We start from the raw sequence: 16,474 nt of genomic DNA on the forward strand, positions 1-16,474 counted from the left end.
CAGCAAAATATTGTGGGACGGGTGGGGAGGATTTGTACACAGAAGTGTTATTGTCAACCTAGTAGAGCACATGTAACACTGAATAAAAAATAAATCCCAAAAGAGGATAAGCTTAGTCAACTTTCTTCTTAAAAAAAACACTTTTTTGAAAAAAATATTCCACTTTGTGAATGAAAAGTGATGCAGAAAAAGATGTAGATGTGCGATTATTTAATGAAAATGTCATTTTCTAATAAAAACATGAGAGTTTTTGACAAAATTTGGAGAAAATATGACTTCCAGCTACTTTTTAATAGAAGTTGTGAAATATCCCAGGTTCCATGAAGGATGCAAACTAATTAAAACCAGGCAATAATGCTTTGTAGCTGGGGATGACAGACAGGGCAGCTTCTTATTCAGCAGACTGGAAGCTGAGTTAATTACAACATTAGTTGTTGACCTGAAAATATGCTAATGAGAGCAAAGAGCAGAGGTTGAGCAATACCGCACTCGACCAAGAGAGGCAGTATGATCCACAAAGTCCTCTGCCCAAAGTCTATCTCCAAACTGCTTAATTGGGGTTTAACCGGGTAAAGTGGGCCGAGAAAAAATCTCCCGACGCTCATTAAAGTCACAGCTCGGCTCCGGCTTCACGTTCTGGTCACCCCACGTGGAGTTTTAGGGGCGAATTATCCCCAGAGTGTGTGTGAGTGCATACGTGTGTGTTTGAAAGTAGGTCTGGGCAACAGTAGGGGGCAGGCTAAGAGAGTGTGTATTTAAATACTATCTTCCACACTGTGTTTGTACCGTGGAACAGCACAGGGCAGGAGAGCCCCCTGTTTCACTGTCCTGAACTACACACACTCACACACACACTCATGATAGCTGTTCTCACACAGCTAGGCCGTCATCCGAACAAAGTGGGAGACTGTGAGGAACAGACACTAGACGCATAAGTGATTTTAAAGCCGAGTGTCGTCTACTATTAAGGCCTGTAATCCTGCACCGTGTTCACCGTGGATGTAATCATTTTTAATAAACATCTCTCTCAAACTTCACTGAGAAAGTTCAAAAGGCAGATCCCACCGACGCCGGGAGGCGTGATTAGCTGGGATTTGACCCACTTGCACGCACGTAAGCTCATGATTGATTCTCCCGTTGCACAGATACTAAACCAACAAACAGACAACGATTCTGCTGACATTACTGCACAAACACGGCGGGATTTCTAAAGGGAAATGAGTGCGGACCTGTGGAGTGACGTTCACAAACGCTTGCACGAACAGGCCAGAAACGTCGACTTGTGCACAAGAGCACAATAAATATGACACCTGGTTTTAAAAATCCGCTCTTATGTAAACTGAAGCTGTTTTTTCCTGCACGCACAAGGAGACGGGGATTTAAAACCTTGCAGCTTAAGTAAACAGAACAAACAAAAAAATAAAAAAACAGTGCAACACAGCCTAGTTTGTGATGCAACTTGTAAGTAAACGTAAACTGAGACAGAAAACCAGAATACGAACTCCTTAAAACTTCACACGCACAAACTGCTGTAAGTTTCATCACATCAGATTTAAAAGATTTGCACATGCATCACATTGCTTCTAAAACCCAGTTATTCCCTGTGATGGAAAGGCCTATTTTATAGCACACATTGCACAAAGTAAGTGGCCAAAGAGGGAATCCTTTCTCCTGTGCAGGGACATATAAGATCTGAACAGAAAACGGAGTCAAAAATAAGTTACGAGAAAGAATTATCCCGGCTGTGTGCGAGATGGGCGACAGTAAATCTGTAGTCGACGGGGCGCTGACCAGACACGCTGGCGTAAACGAATTATCGTCTCATTCAGGCTAATCATCTCGTGAGTGATTTTAATTTGCAGACGAATCCCATTAAAACACTTCGCTCAGAGCGCCAGCTGGAGCCCAAAATAATCAAGACGCTGATGCAAGATGCTGATGCACGCGGTGAAACGATAAAAGTATAGTTCTGACTGGTAATTAGTGCACAAAACTATGCGATGTGGCCGGGTTGAAGCCTCAGCTGACTGTCAGAGCCAGAATAACACAGACCCTCCAAACTACTGCTAATAGATGCCACCTCCACCTCCTGCTCTCGACTTAAATCTCAGCTGGTAGCTCTTATTTGTATGACATCAAATCATCTTTCTCCTAAAAGGACAGAAGCCGACTTCATCTCACTTCTCTTGTCATGTTGTTGTCTTAGTTCTGAACCACACACAGAGGAACAGGAAAAGGGTGTGTGTGTGTGTGTGTCAGCTAAGGGAGAGCCGGCCTGACTCATTATCGACCGACAACTAAATAATCCTCAACGCACATCGGCTTCTGACACTGGCTCCGACTCTCACACCCGCACAAACACGCACACAAGTGAAGCCGCTTCAACAGGAGGCTATGAATAATTTGCAGCGACTCTCCCGAACTACTCCTCAATGTCGGAGGACGGGATAGAAGCTCGCAACTGCGTTCGCTTTTCAACTCTCTCTTGCTTCTTTTTTCTCAGCTCGGTCCTATTTACTCTGTCGGCCCGCGTGTAAACAAACTGTCCCGTTAGTGAATCCAAATGTTAAACAAACCGTCCCCGCCAAAGCAGAACAATAAATTATACATGTAAAGCCTCTTTTCCATTTATTGCTGCGATCACACGTGTTTTTTCCACTGCGGCCACGCAGCGGGGGATAGCAGCGCTGATGGCTGTGGTTCTGCGGAGTAGTGCAGCCAGATCTTGAACAACTCTGCCCTAAATTGTGCTGTAAACATCTGTAGTCAAGAAAGAAAGAAAGAAAGAACAGCACGTAAAAAGGTCTGAAAACCAGTAAGTAATAACGCCCAGAACTAGTACATTTTGGGGATTTTTACGTCTACGAAAAAGTAGAATAAAAGCTTGTTTCTGCTCTACTTTAATCCAATCGATTTCAGATAACTCTACTGCACATGAGCTTTTTTTTTTATCAGCCTGTGGGAAAGTTTTAAATATTGCACAAGCTGAACAGTTAAAAAATAAAAATCCAGCCGCTCTACAAAGCTAGTTAGATGAAAAAGTAAAGGTGTCAAGTTCCTCTTGCATTGTGTGTCAACATAAATAACGATCACGCCCTTTTGTCGGCTCAAATTAAAGGCTTTCAAAGGGTAATTTAACGCATGGCTCAACATAAATATCACCAATCCCTGGCACGCTTCATTTAAGAATGAGAAAGGTCAAGATTAAATAGTACAACAGAAAGAAAATGTTAGATGAGTTTAATTATGGGAGTATAAACGCAGACTAAAACATTCGCTCTGATGTTGCAGGCGCTGTTGCACAGACCGTGAATGTGTACATTTCTTTTTTTTGGAGGGTGTTAAAACAGGTTCAGGGGCTGTTGAGGGTTAACATTGAACTAAGCATTTCATAAATAAATAAACAGCCCAGTTAGAATAATGAAACTTTATGAAGCTGCTTGCGGCAGAAAGGCTAAGCCGATATTTTTGGGGAAAATTAGGAGCCGACGGACATGAAGCATCTTGAGCGGACGAGACAGATGACGCGAGTTATTTTGGACGCCGGCGGTTACAAATTTTGTTGTGAAACTTGATGTATTGGAGGTTAACTTGAGGGGGAGAAGTTGGCTTCCAGCATTCCTGCACAGGGTGAGCATCATGGATGATGATGATTATCAAGGAATAAAAGCAGGCACATCTTTTCTTTTACATGTCAGGACATCATAACATATTCAACAGTAACCACTCATACTTACATAGACAAAGGCGCCAGGGGGGTTAGGTGGTGCAGATGTGAGTGCTGCTTCAGAGACTCTTAAACAAACCCTTTGTGTTAACTACCTGTGGTCTTCACAGTCACTTCATCATCTTTGTGTGTGTGTGTATGTATGTCTGTGTGTCTGTGTGTGTGTGTGTGTGTGTGTGTGTGTGTGTGTGTGAGCGCAAGGCTGAAAGACAACGGGTGAGCATCTGAGAACCACTTAACATGCATGACATGTTCTCCAGGAGGCAGGCCGGCGTTGCTATAGCAACTAGTGTGGGTCATAAGCCCGGCGGTGATGGCATATTTGATTGGTTGGATGGAGACAGGAGGGACCACGTTGAGGTGGTGGTGGTGGTGGTGGTGGACAGGGGGGGGGTGTAGAACAGAACGGGACCGGCCAGAGATCTAGTCGGTGCTCCCCGAGAAATCTGACCTCAAGACTTGTAATGGGACTCCTCCGTAGCTGGTTGAAGATCGGCTTTTTGCTTCTAGTGGTTCACCCTTTGGCTGACCACAAAGTGCATTTAACTTTCCTACTTTTCCTTCATTAGATTAGAAAACTAAATCCATCTAATGATCTAGAGGCCTTAATTAAACGCAACATCTGCAATGATGCAAAAGGGTGACAAGAAACGCAGAATCAGCAAAAGACCGTAGAGCGCTGTGCTCTAAAGGTTGACCCTTACCTAACATCTGCCTGAACACAGCCTCATTTCCTAAGATGCTGCACTGATGATTACTCTGAAGCAGGAATGTCACCGTGAGTATTTGAAGTCTCACAAGCCTTCACTAAGGGGCCGTCCACACAGAAACGCTTTATGGTCTAAACGCAGATGTTTTGCATCGTTTTGGCCGATCGTCCACACGAATCCTGTAAACGCATTGCCCTAAAACGCACTTTTCTGAAACCGGGTCCCAGGGTGGAAAAATTCGCAAACGCACCTCTTGCGTTTTTATGTGGACGGCGAAAACAGCGAAAACGGAGAAGTGCGTTTCGATGATGTCATCGCCACACCCCTCGAGCAGCCTTCCACCTCTTATATCCCGCGAGACGTCTCATAACAACATCAACAACAACGGCGGACTACATGCTCGTGTTCCTGCTGGAGAAGATATTGAGCCCATTAGGGTTACCAGGGCAAAATATAATTTCTCCTTTCAGTTTGGTTTCTTCTAAAGCCGATTTGTAAACAGCGCTCAAGCTTTATGCGCATGCTCCGCCTCTTCCTCTCCGTTTTTGGTGAATTTCTGAAACTGAAACAGCGCCACCTATAGGGCTGGAATATGAAGTAGCGTTTTTTCAGTCGTGTCGAAACGGATCCGTGTGGACGCAGATATTCTTGAAACGATGCCAGGGAAAACGGAGAGGGAAGAGATCGTTTTCGTACGTGTGGACGTGGCCTAACACTGAAAATTCTAACGAGGACCACAAGAGGAAATCCTTAAATGTAAACCACTACGAGTGGATTCCCAACGAAAGCAAACGTCACTTCTTCAACGTCTCTCAGCGTAAAAGTAGATCAGACTTAAATACGGCATAACAGTATGCTATACAGAGCTGTGATCTCGGTCATGACGAGAGTAAAACCATAAAAAATTAACTTATTTCACCTCATATGACTTAAAATTCATTCATCTTTAACTCAAACCAGTCTTTCTGGATAATTTTTAATCACCTCTGTAGCTGAAACTACAAGCCCTCTCCAGGGAAGTCCTGTCTGTTTTTAAAGCAGTACTGTCTTCGATCTCATAAGGCTGAGTCGAGCTGGATTGTACTCCGTCTGAAATGTTTCTCGGACGCTCGGATATCCTGAGAGACTCTGTCACTTTATTTCTACAACTTTCTGAAGCGGACGAGCCGACGTTAAGGCCGAACAGCAAAGCCAAGCTCCAGCCATCAGGTTGTATCACTCATCTTATTGTAGAGAGTAAACAAAATTAGGCTAGGAGTAGATTCACCTGAGAACGTATGACCCATCCAGCTAGCGATGATATTCAGAGTGATAAATCAATTCCAATGCCAGAGGCTTCTCTGACAAGCGGGCAGAAAAAAAAAACCTCGACAGAAAACGCATAAATCAAGTTTTGAAAAGCGCCTTTCACCGTGTCTTTCATGGTCGCCTCACCGCGACCTTCAACTAAAGGTTTATTTTATTTTTTTTGCCTGAAAACAGACGAGAACTAATCTTTACTAAACATGACATGCTTCGAATGCCTAGAGGCAAAAATGACAGCACCACTTTTAAAAAAAGAAAATACACAAATTAGAACATATGACACTTTGAGGAGTCTTTTACAAAAACTACAAAACACACTGTGGCAGCTTGAGACTAAAGGGACAGCGGAAACATTGTGGCATAAATAAAAAAGTCACAAAACAGTGCATAGCTTGGTATTCTTGTGTTTAACCGAACCGCAGAGGGAACTCCTCTTTCCTCTTGTCCCTTCTTTCTAGAGGGAGATGAGCGAGTGCAAGGTCGGTCTCACTACAGTGCCACTGCAGATGGTAATGATTCAGAATCACTTGTTATAATGACACTTCAGCAGTGTGGATGCCAGCAGTCACGGGGGCTCAAGACTGTTACAGAGCCTTTAACTCTCAACCCGCTGCCATCCAAACGTTGGAAAATTTCTAAATTAGTTAAAAGAAAAGCTACGAAAGGAAATTTTAATTAATGTGTGTAGCATCTACTAATCTAAATACACCAATCAGGCATAGCATAGACTACCTCGTGACAATAATGTTTTGCAGGAAAACTTTTGGACCTGGCATTCATTCGTGTGGATGTTACTTAGTCATGTAGCACCCACCTAGACCAGACCAGGCACCTGCACCCCATAGCAATGACACTCCCAGCAGGATGCAGCCTGACTCAGACACACACACACAAAAACGCTTTAGGAACAACTCTTAAAAAAAACATGAAGAACAGCACAAGGTGTTGACCTGGCCTCCAAATTCACTAGATCCCAAAGTATCTGTGGGATGATCCACAGAGGCCCCTCCCCTCAACCCATAGCACCCAAAGCCCCCCTCCCCCCCACTAACAACTATGGAGAGCCGAAGTCCCGCCCTTCTACTTCCGGTCCATGGGACCTATCTTTCGAAAAAATATGAACGGGAGTCAATGGAGAGATCATAATTCTTTTTTGGTCCCGTTCGAATTGTGGCATGAATTTCACATATGATGTGTGTGAATTTAAAAGATAATTTTTCACGTCAAGAGATAAATTATTTGACGTAAATAAGCTGAGCAACATTAGGTTTTGTATGAGATCGCTCAGTGACCTACATCTCTCGTCTCGAACAATGTACGTCACTAGAGAACTGTGGCTGTCTCCTTGTTGAGCTTTACAGAAGCATCAAACGAGGTGACACCGGCGTCGTTAGCTGTATCTTCTACTGTAAGGGCAGACAGAACCGAAGAGTGGAAGGAAAATGTGGTGACGTAAGGTAAGCGACTTGGACTTGTAGTTCGTTTAATTACGTATTTTCCATAGCGTTTTACTTAACTATCTTGCGACAAACTGTGACATTCTTGACATGTAAAATCATATTTTTTATTCTGAAAAACAACATATGTATAATCCAAGGCACAAGTCGATCGGGACCAGAAAATAATTTATCTTTCGCCATAGACTGCCGTTCATATTTTTTCGAAAGATAGGTCCCATGGAGGCAATCGGAAGGGGCGGGACTTCGGCTCTCCATAGATCTCAGAAGACCCATGTCCATTATCTGAGGAGTCATAACTTATTTGGAGGCACAAGGGACACAATATTAGGTCATAATGTTATGCCCGATTGGTGTGTAAGGACTTGTTACGTACTGATATAAATATGGTTGTACTTAACTGAAGATGTTTAATTGCTTCTGGCAGGAGATTAAGTTGACATTATTAAAAGTGTGCAAATCAAACTTCCAAGTATCGGGGAAAAAGGCAGAAAACACACTGACTGCGTTTACATGTTCTTTAGTATCCCGGTTTTGAGGCTTATCCCGGCTTTGAGCATATTCGGGATATGGTGTTTACATGGAACACAAAGAAACCCGGTTATTCATATCCCCGTATACATGATAAATACCAGAAACCCGTTTTCTGATCGCTGCATCCTATCTGCGCAAGCGAGGTGCGAGGTGGAAAACCAGCGTCACGTAGCTTTTCCGCAACAGACTTGAATATGTCGGCATTTCTGTGTTTTCTGCCATCGAAACACGTAGTTATGTTGAGTTCTTTCATTATTTTAAGGCAAAATTCTGTCTCTTCGTCGCTCCAAAAGTGAGAAGTTCCCGTTGCCGCCATGTTGATTGTATATCTAGTGCGTCGCCTGGCGTCACTCGCGCCTGCGCAGACAGTGGGCAGCCGTCAGAGATCGGGATAAGGTGTATACATGCTCCAGCATCCCGGCTTCTATCGGAGTACTCCAGGTGGCAAAACCGGGTTTCTTGAAATCGGGAAATGGGCATAACCCGATTTCTGAATTCGGGATATGGTGTTTACATGGACAAACACAAAAACGGGATACTTCAAAAACCCGATCAAAACCGGGATACTAAAGACCATGTAAACGTGGTCATTGAAGGTAACCACACAGATCTCATATTTACTTTTTCATATACGAACAAATCTCAACCAACATTATCCATCCATCTGTAAAAGAGTGCATGAAAGGAAACCTCGGTATCACAGTCTTTACTTTAAGGTTCTTAAACACGACAAAGAGGATTTAGCTGGTTGTAACAATAAGGTGATTATCTCTTTCAGATGCATGCTGCTCAGTCTACTTCCTGCAAAGGCTTGTGCAGCAGTTTTTTTTGTTTTTTTTTCTTCTGCACAAATTCCCGCTGTCACGGTCCCTGCTGGCCGTTTCGTCTGACAGCTATAACCTGTACTGCATCTGCTATAATTGGCCATTATCTCTAGAGATGCGGTGAGATGCTGAGTCCCCGTTTCCGACACTGTGGGCTACAGTTGTGCATTGTTTGAGACATGAAAACACGAGGCCGGATTCCCCACTTATAACGTCAGGAGGGGAGAAGCCAAGACTGGTAGCTCTCTTCCCGTCTTAAGTGTTTTCATCGACGGAGCCACCGCTATTTACGTCTCCACGGTCAATACAGCAGTGTAACTGGGAGAGAATGAGCGGATGATTAAGTGACAGAGGGAGGTCAATATTGCAGGATGTGAGTCCTACATTGTGGCGTTGCTAACGCGGCCCGCAGATGAGAGAAATATGTAAATGTAGTGAACTGGATTAGTGGCAAAGGAAGAGAATAGAAGAGAAACCAGTTCCTGCAGGACACTGGCTTTTTACTGTCAGTCCAAAGAAGCTACAACACATAATTAGCTTCTTTATGGTGTTTGTCTTAACTTAAAGTACAGGTGTGAACTCACTGAGGATCACATTAGACCACATACGGACATATGGAAGACTTGCGCACACATACACTAAACAGTAGAAGCAGCAACTATTTGCATAGTAGCCTAGTGTGTGTTTATTTGCATACAGAGCGTGAAACTGCGATAGGATCATAAGTGTGTGAATGACAGGTGAACTTAAAGCTCGCGATCCCATCACTCACGCCGCATGCAAATACCAAAAGTGCGGGCAGTGGCACAAACAGATCTCCACTGCTACCAAAACAATTGTAAGTGTAAAAGCCCCATCACCCGTTGCTCTGCAGCTGACAGTCAACTTTCCAGGCTCTAGTTGCAGAAGTAACTCTTTGGTATGTTTCTGAGGTATATGTAACACCGTTTCTCCATCTGGGTTCACCCAAAACTACCAGCATTGTGAATTTGGTGGTATAAACCGAAGTCGCAGACAGTTTTCCCTTTAATTATTCACCCCATTTTGGTGAACTAAAGGTTTGCTGAATGCTATTTGCAATCCATCCTATATGTATTTATTCCAGCGAAACAGAGAACACGCACCGAGAACCTAAACTCTGCTTAGGAACGAGAAGGAGAAGTGAAATTACAAATGAAAAGTCAGAGTCGCAAAGCCCAACATTGCGGAGAGCAGGTACCTTTTCTGAGTTTTCCACTTGACAATACTGTTCTAGTTTGCGTAAAGAGTGCCGACTACCTACAGCTGGAGTCTACTAGATATAATGTACCATACTAAATAAATAAATAAATAAACAATAGGCAATCACATCCATGCAGCTAAGAAGCACTTCCCCTTTCTCACAATACCACGCACCACTACTTCTAGAGCTGAACATACCTGCAAAAACTATTTTACTGCCTCTCTAAATCACACATGGAAAACAACACGATTGCAGCCCACTGTGTTCCTGCTCACCATCTCCTCAGACTCTTGTAAGCGGGCAAAATATGCTTAACCCAACATTAATAAGTTATTTAGACAGAATCTAACCACAGGCCCAAACAAACAGGCATTATTAAAGGCAAATTCTTGTCCTTGGAGCAGAAACGAAAACTTGGTTAAGTATTGAAAAAAATAAAATAAATGTCCAAAATCTTACTTGGACCCTGCAGGAAAAAAAAATTGAGCAGACACAAACTAGAGAGAAGTTTTTCTCTCTTTATAGTACGACCATTAGCTCGGCGAAAGTGCCACTCTGCAGAGCTCTGACTGAGTGGCAGCCACTAAAGCTGCTTAACTTTGTTTCTCCGGTCTCAGGACATCACAGCCGCTGACTTGCTGGGCTGCCGTTACATCGAGCTCAGGCTGAAGTGGATTAACTTTTTATTTATTTATTTATTTATTTATTTTTACACACACCTCTATCTGTGGCCATATTCAAACACACGCGGCGTGCACAGTAACGCGGCACGTTCACTTATTAAAAACTGATCGACCGCTTTGTCTGCGCAAATTGACGCTAACCCCTGCGAAGCGCTCGTCTCCACGAGGTCGGTTTCCGTAGCAACATGCCCAGAACACATCGCAAATGAAGTCGTTTTCAGCTCGGCAGTCATTTAAGCGCTTTTATTATTTCTCTCAAAAGCGATTTCATCTCTCACCTTTCAGCTCGGGGAGAATTTGACCTAAATCAGCCTTGGCTGTTATCTGTAACTGTAAACCACAATCACTATCTCCCTCTTCTCCCTGCCGGACCGTGGCGTCCGCAATGCACTTTAAACGTTACGTCTTTACGACGGCGTTAACATGATGTGAAGAGAAACAGGCAGAGCGAGGTGGCCCTGTTCTTCACTCATCTGTGATTTATCGCCGAATAATACCGAGGCGGTGTCGGGGGTGAAGCGTGGCCGCTCGAGGACGGCAAACTAGTTTAGCCTGGGTGGATTTAAACGGGCTCAATTAACTTGAATCTTTCGTGGACCCGGCGGCCTGAGGGATCATCCCTCGACTGGAAAAATGAGAGGGTCAATCCTCCAGATGGCAGGTCAGATTGATGCAGCTTCCTGAATACACCACGCACATGCTTTGACCCGCTAGACTGTATGCACGCATACTGTTGTTAGGAGTGCATAAAGCAGTGCCAAATAAGAAAATGTATTTTAAAAAACAAAGTCTTAAACGGAGCTGAACAAGTCCCTTCCTGCAAAAGCAAGGGGAAGAACACTTGAACTATGCAACGAAGAATTGTGTGCAGACCACCTGGTTATAGCTCGTAAAGCCCTCAGACATTTCTAGTGTGCGTTCTCAAGCGCATAGCAGCAGGTGAAAACAAGACAAACACCCTGCAATCAAGTCAAACGGCATCATTTATAGTTTTCAGCTAAGAACAAATCATAAAAGAGGCAGCCTCCTCACGGTTATCACTGCTTAATCTGCGGATTACCACTGTTGTACCACTGTTACCAGTTTGTGATCTTTCTTACTAGCTGTGATAATAATAACGAGGCTTATTGTAGAGCTGAAACAATTGTTGAATAGAAGTCATTCATCACTCTTTGGTTTCTGTTTCATTTATAATCTGATGGTTTAACTGCTACTCACTGCAGATGACCTTTTAGACTCTTGATAAAAAAGTCCTACACCGGTTAAGGCAACACCCATTCACAAAAATCATCATTGTCACGTTTTAAATGTGAAAGAAATGTATTTCCCAACTACATTTAACCAAACTAAGCCACTTTATTGCACAAAAAGCTGAACTGTACATCTTTATTCAAATAAAACTGCCACGATTTTCATTTTAAGTGAAGCGTAAGGACCAGTCGCCGTCACGGACCATTGACTACATTTGAAAGATGGAGCGGAATGACCGGTTTGCTGTTGACAATTCGTCCCGCAGCCCGCATGAAAGGATTTAAATGAATCTTGTTACCAAGAGCACAAACAAATCAGTTATTAAAAGCGCTAATCAAAACCGTGCGTTGTGATTTTCCGCTGAAAGAAACCGGGCACGGTCGGATGCATTGTGTCCGCAGCGCTCAGCGAGAGGATGCAAGCTAGAGCGCGGTTGTGTGACTCGATTTATAACCTCATTGTTGTACGTTCCTGTCATCTGATCAAGTCGCAGTTTGCATGCACGTCTGTCCAGATGCAGATAATATTATGATATATGCGCTAATACGTGCGAAGAGCTTTAGAAGTTGACTTTAGGAAAATGAAATGACATAATTTTATTGTTATTAGACATTTGCGTGAATATAATCTGTAATTACAGTATGATTTGTTGAGCTATGGCCAAAAATTATCATCACGTTCTACTCTTTAATTTAACTTAATTTGTCATTTGTTCCTAATTTTAAGAAATCCCATTAAGGCGTACCTGCATGCAGGTTGCTCAGCCCAAAGATATAACGCCTCTGGCCACAGCTCAGTCGCCAACACGGGAGGCATAATTAAACCAGAAGCACTCCCAGGAATCGCCTCTATTAGAGAAATGTAAATGGTTGTAACTGATATATAATGTAGTTGTACAATTCAATATAAGAGTAAATTGAGTGCAATTAAAAAAGAAAAAAAAAAAAAAAAAACTCTGGAGGAAAAACTGGCAAATCTCAGGATGTCTCTGTGCTGCAAAAACACTGGCATGTGCCCAACAACCAGTCAACAGTTCAACTCTGAATAAACATCTCTGTTTTAACGTTCTGCGGCTGCAGGGCCAAATAAATCCATGCAGCGGCGTGATTAGGAAAACATGCCAACTTTAAATTTTTCAGTCGTCCCAGAGCATTTCCACTCGTCGTCGCGCTCTGCACCGGCTCCGTTTGCCGCTGAAAATGCTTCAGCCTGCACTAGACCGGGCAGCGTTTCTCCTGCATGCTGGTATCTGATTGCAACCGACTGGCTGTCTCATAGTTCAAATCTGCAAAATACATCAGGGTAGGTCCGTAGGGGTGTGGGGGGTTGGGGAGGGGGGGCGATTTGAAAACAGGGCACAAATACAGTTGGAAAAGTGTGAACATCTTGGGCTTGTATTTAAAACACGTCTGCAGGAAGTGTCTTATTCATACTAGAAAATAGGAAGAGGAAAATGAGAGACTCAAGTTGGGTAATGACAATACACAAGCTCTACCAAACAGCATATTTTCAAGCTATTTTTAGTGTAGAGTACTGACTGTGGAAAAGGGACTAAACAGCTTTAGTTTCTGATGCTTTCATGTGCATTGTTCATTTGTTTCTCTTGGTATTTTCCAAATCGACTCAATGATCTGGTTCAAACGCGAAGAACATACAGGAATGTAAACCAGCTTCATCGTGTTAACGTGGGACATCTTGAATTCATATCGCAGCGTGCCAGCTGTTCAGGTGTCAGTGTGTGAAGTACCAGATGACATGTTTGCTAGTCAGAGCACAGACTTTGAGACCAGAGAGGACATCGGGAAACAATCTTGGCAGATGCAAAATACACTGGTAGACCTCACATATCTGATCTGCTCGTAAAAGGAACAGAAACAAGAGGATGGTTAACAGCAGGCGGTAAACCTGCGCGATCTGCTGCACCAATAACGACCTGCAAACAGGAAGCTTCGGCAGATCAAACGTCATGAAGAAGCAGTGCTTTAAATCTCATCGGCTTGCACCTCAACGTTAATCACTGTTCTCTCGCTGGGATTTTGCGGTTTCGATCTGTCACGTCATTTCAAGAAAGTCAACTGCAGACAGACAGGCAGGCAGGCAGAGGCGGGCGAGTTCAATGCTAACACCTGTCAGCTCAGATTAAAACGGCAATAAAGTTGTCACCGCCTAGAAATGCCTCTTGTTCGCTGCTTTTACAATTCAGAAAGTCCTAAGTGATAAAAGACAAAAGTCTCGAAAGCCTGGAGTTAATCATTACGCACTCTCCACATTACAGACGTCATTATTTGCTACTGAAGCCATCAATCAACTGTATTCTCTTTCACTGTCCTTTGAAATTGGAATATGTAGCGCTTCCTTTGTTTATTACCACTCACGGGAAGACACAAGTGATATAATTTATGGAGTGTACATGACTGAACAATCAAATATATCATGCATAGATTTTCGAATGTGCCTAATGAGCCTTTATTTATGCATAACTTTAAGCCTCAATACAGCTGAAACAGATGAGTTATATAAATATGTCATCAAATGGAATAAAATAGCTATAAACACCAAAAATCTTCTTGTACCAGCCTGTAAAGTTGGACGTTTTAACATTTCAACAACTCGTTTTCTGAGCCAGTCTCAAGAGGCCACTGGAGGAACTGCAGTTTTTTTGGCGTTTGCGTTAGTTTAACTTATTTTTTAAGGCATGCATACAGTTTAAAAGCAAATTTTTATTTTATTTTTCTAATCTCACATGAAATATTTGCCAATCTGATTGCTCAATGGCTCACTCTGTTCGCCAAGGGTTTGGTAATCATACCGTCCTGCTGTGTAGTGAACAGTAGGTCTTTTATTGCCAACAGAGGTCTTCTGAGGCCAAAGTCCATCAGTCTGATCTGTAAATATTTTGATTATTTTGTCTTTGTCCTTCTAAGGAGTGTGGGAAAGCGTCCTGGCTTTTAATCAAGCCTCGACAAATAGTAGGAAATCCATACGACTCGACTACAACAAAGAAAAAAAATCTGCAAGCTCTCAAGCCTCCACAATCAAGGCCGACGACGTGTAAGCTCCAACCAAAATCACTCCCTCTGGACCACAACTGCGAGCTGAACCACCAAAGACAATAACTGCACTGCATCACGGCGCTGCCAGGCTCCGTACGCGCTAAGACCAAAAAAAACAGCCTTGGCCTTAGAACGTAGAACAGCCTTGAGGCCGACTGTGGCTGTCTGGTTTAAACAGATTATGATTATGTCACACACGGGAGATTACCCATCCGACAGGGAAAAAGTCACAGTCAGAGACGTAGTCATGTTCCTGCACATACACTCGCGCTCACACACACTCACACACATTCACACACAGCCATCTGTTATTGCCACAAACTACTGTACGCTCGCTCTCGGCAGCTCACAAAGCCTGATCCCAGCAAAGAGGAGGGGAGGGGAAGGATGCTGTCTGAACTGCACAAACTGATAAGATCTTTGCTGAAAAATAGATTTTTTCCCCAGTCTCCTGAGAACTACCTCTGTGAATAAAGGATAAATAGATCATAAGAAGAAGAAAAAAAAGAAGGAGGGGGGCAAGGCTGTGGAATAGCATAACAGAGACAGATGAGGCAGAGGAAGAGGAGCGTTTCTCCCCCCTCTGAGTGCAATGGCTGCCTGCTTGGCTGCAGCTGACGCAAAATGGAGCCACGAGAGCGGAGGAGAGAAGGGGGGAGATTGGCGGTTTGGAGGGGGGCAAATGGGAGGAGGGGTAAAGTGGGGGGGGGGGGGAGAAAGTGTGACAGCAGTGCATAGAAGAGGGGGGGAGAGAGAAGGAGGAGAAGGAGAGGAAAGAGGCTAATTTGTTCTTCTCTCACCTTGGCCCAGATTTTAAGTCTACCTCATATTTACTTGTAAGGAGGACGGGGACACGACACACGCTCACACAAACACACACACTAACACACACTCCTTCTGGAGGCCATTAGTCTTCGCACCCATTATTACTTTCTAATCATCTAGCGTCACGTCGACGGTTTCACGGGAGCAAGGGGAAGCCTGCTAATCTGAGAAGGCAGATGTCAAAGCAAATAAATAAATAAATAAATAAAAAATCTGTTACGTAGCAGTAATGTACAAGCAGCTGAGGGGAATAATGAGTGCACAGATCCAAGATGTAAACGGCAGCTAAGGGAATCAGAAGAAGAGCTTTGACTGAAGCAGATGGCTGATTTAAACACAGCGACAAGGAATATGTAAATCTCAGACAGGTGTCTGACACGAACGGTAAGACGAAGAGACGGGAGGGGATTTAAAAAGGAAAAACTACAAATGGTTGGATTCATAATCTAGATTTCGATTGTTTTATACACAAGACAAAGAGGTCATTACTTCAGAGTGTGGCTGTCAATGGTTCCAATCCAAAAAGAAAACACAATTATTTACTGTACAAACATCACCTTACTGTTTCTAATATCATACCACTGTTGATGGTGAAAAAATAAGTATGAATAAGTCCACAAACGTAAACTAGATCTCCAAATGAACGGGTGCAACCCAAAATGCCATGGGGCACAATTAAATAGACAATCAGAGAAATTAAACAAGTGCTTCAGCAGCGCTCCTCTGCACGGCTATCCAATCAAATCTTCCCAACATAAACAACTGTGACTGCTTTGACACGAGCAAGTCATAGAAAATCTGTTTGGCGTATTCAACCAGAGAAAATAAAATGATCGTTGACCTTTTAATGGACTTTTTTCCATTATTTTTGACTCAATTTTTA

At 43.3% G+C, this 16,474-nt stretch overlaps 1 protein-coding gene across 1 annotated transcript in view; it reads right to left on the reverse strand.

Annotated features, from left to right (window-relative positions):
- stag1a (STAG1 cohesin complex component a) overlaps positions 1 to 16,474 on the reverse strand; it is a 38,289-nt gene that overhangs the window by 13,550 nt on the left and 8,265 nt on the right. The gene's annotated exons all lie outside the window — the stretch shown is intronic.

Source organism: Chelon labrosus, assembly GCF_963514085.1.
Source record: "Chelon labrosus genome assembly, chromosome: 20".
Lineage (NCBI taxonomy): Eukaryota > Metazoa > Chordata > Actinopteri > Mugiliformes > Mugilidae > Chelon > Chelon labrosus.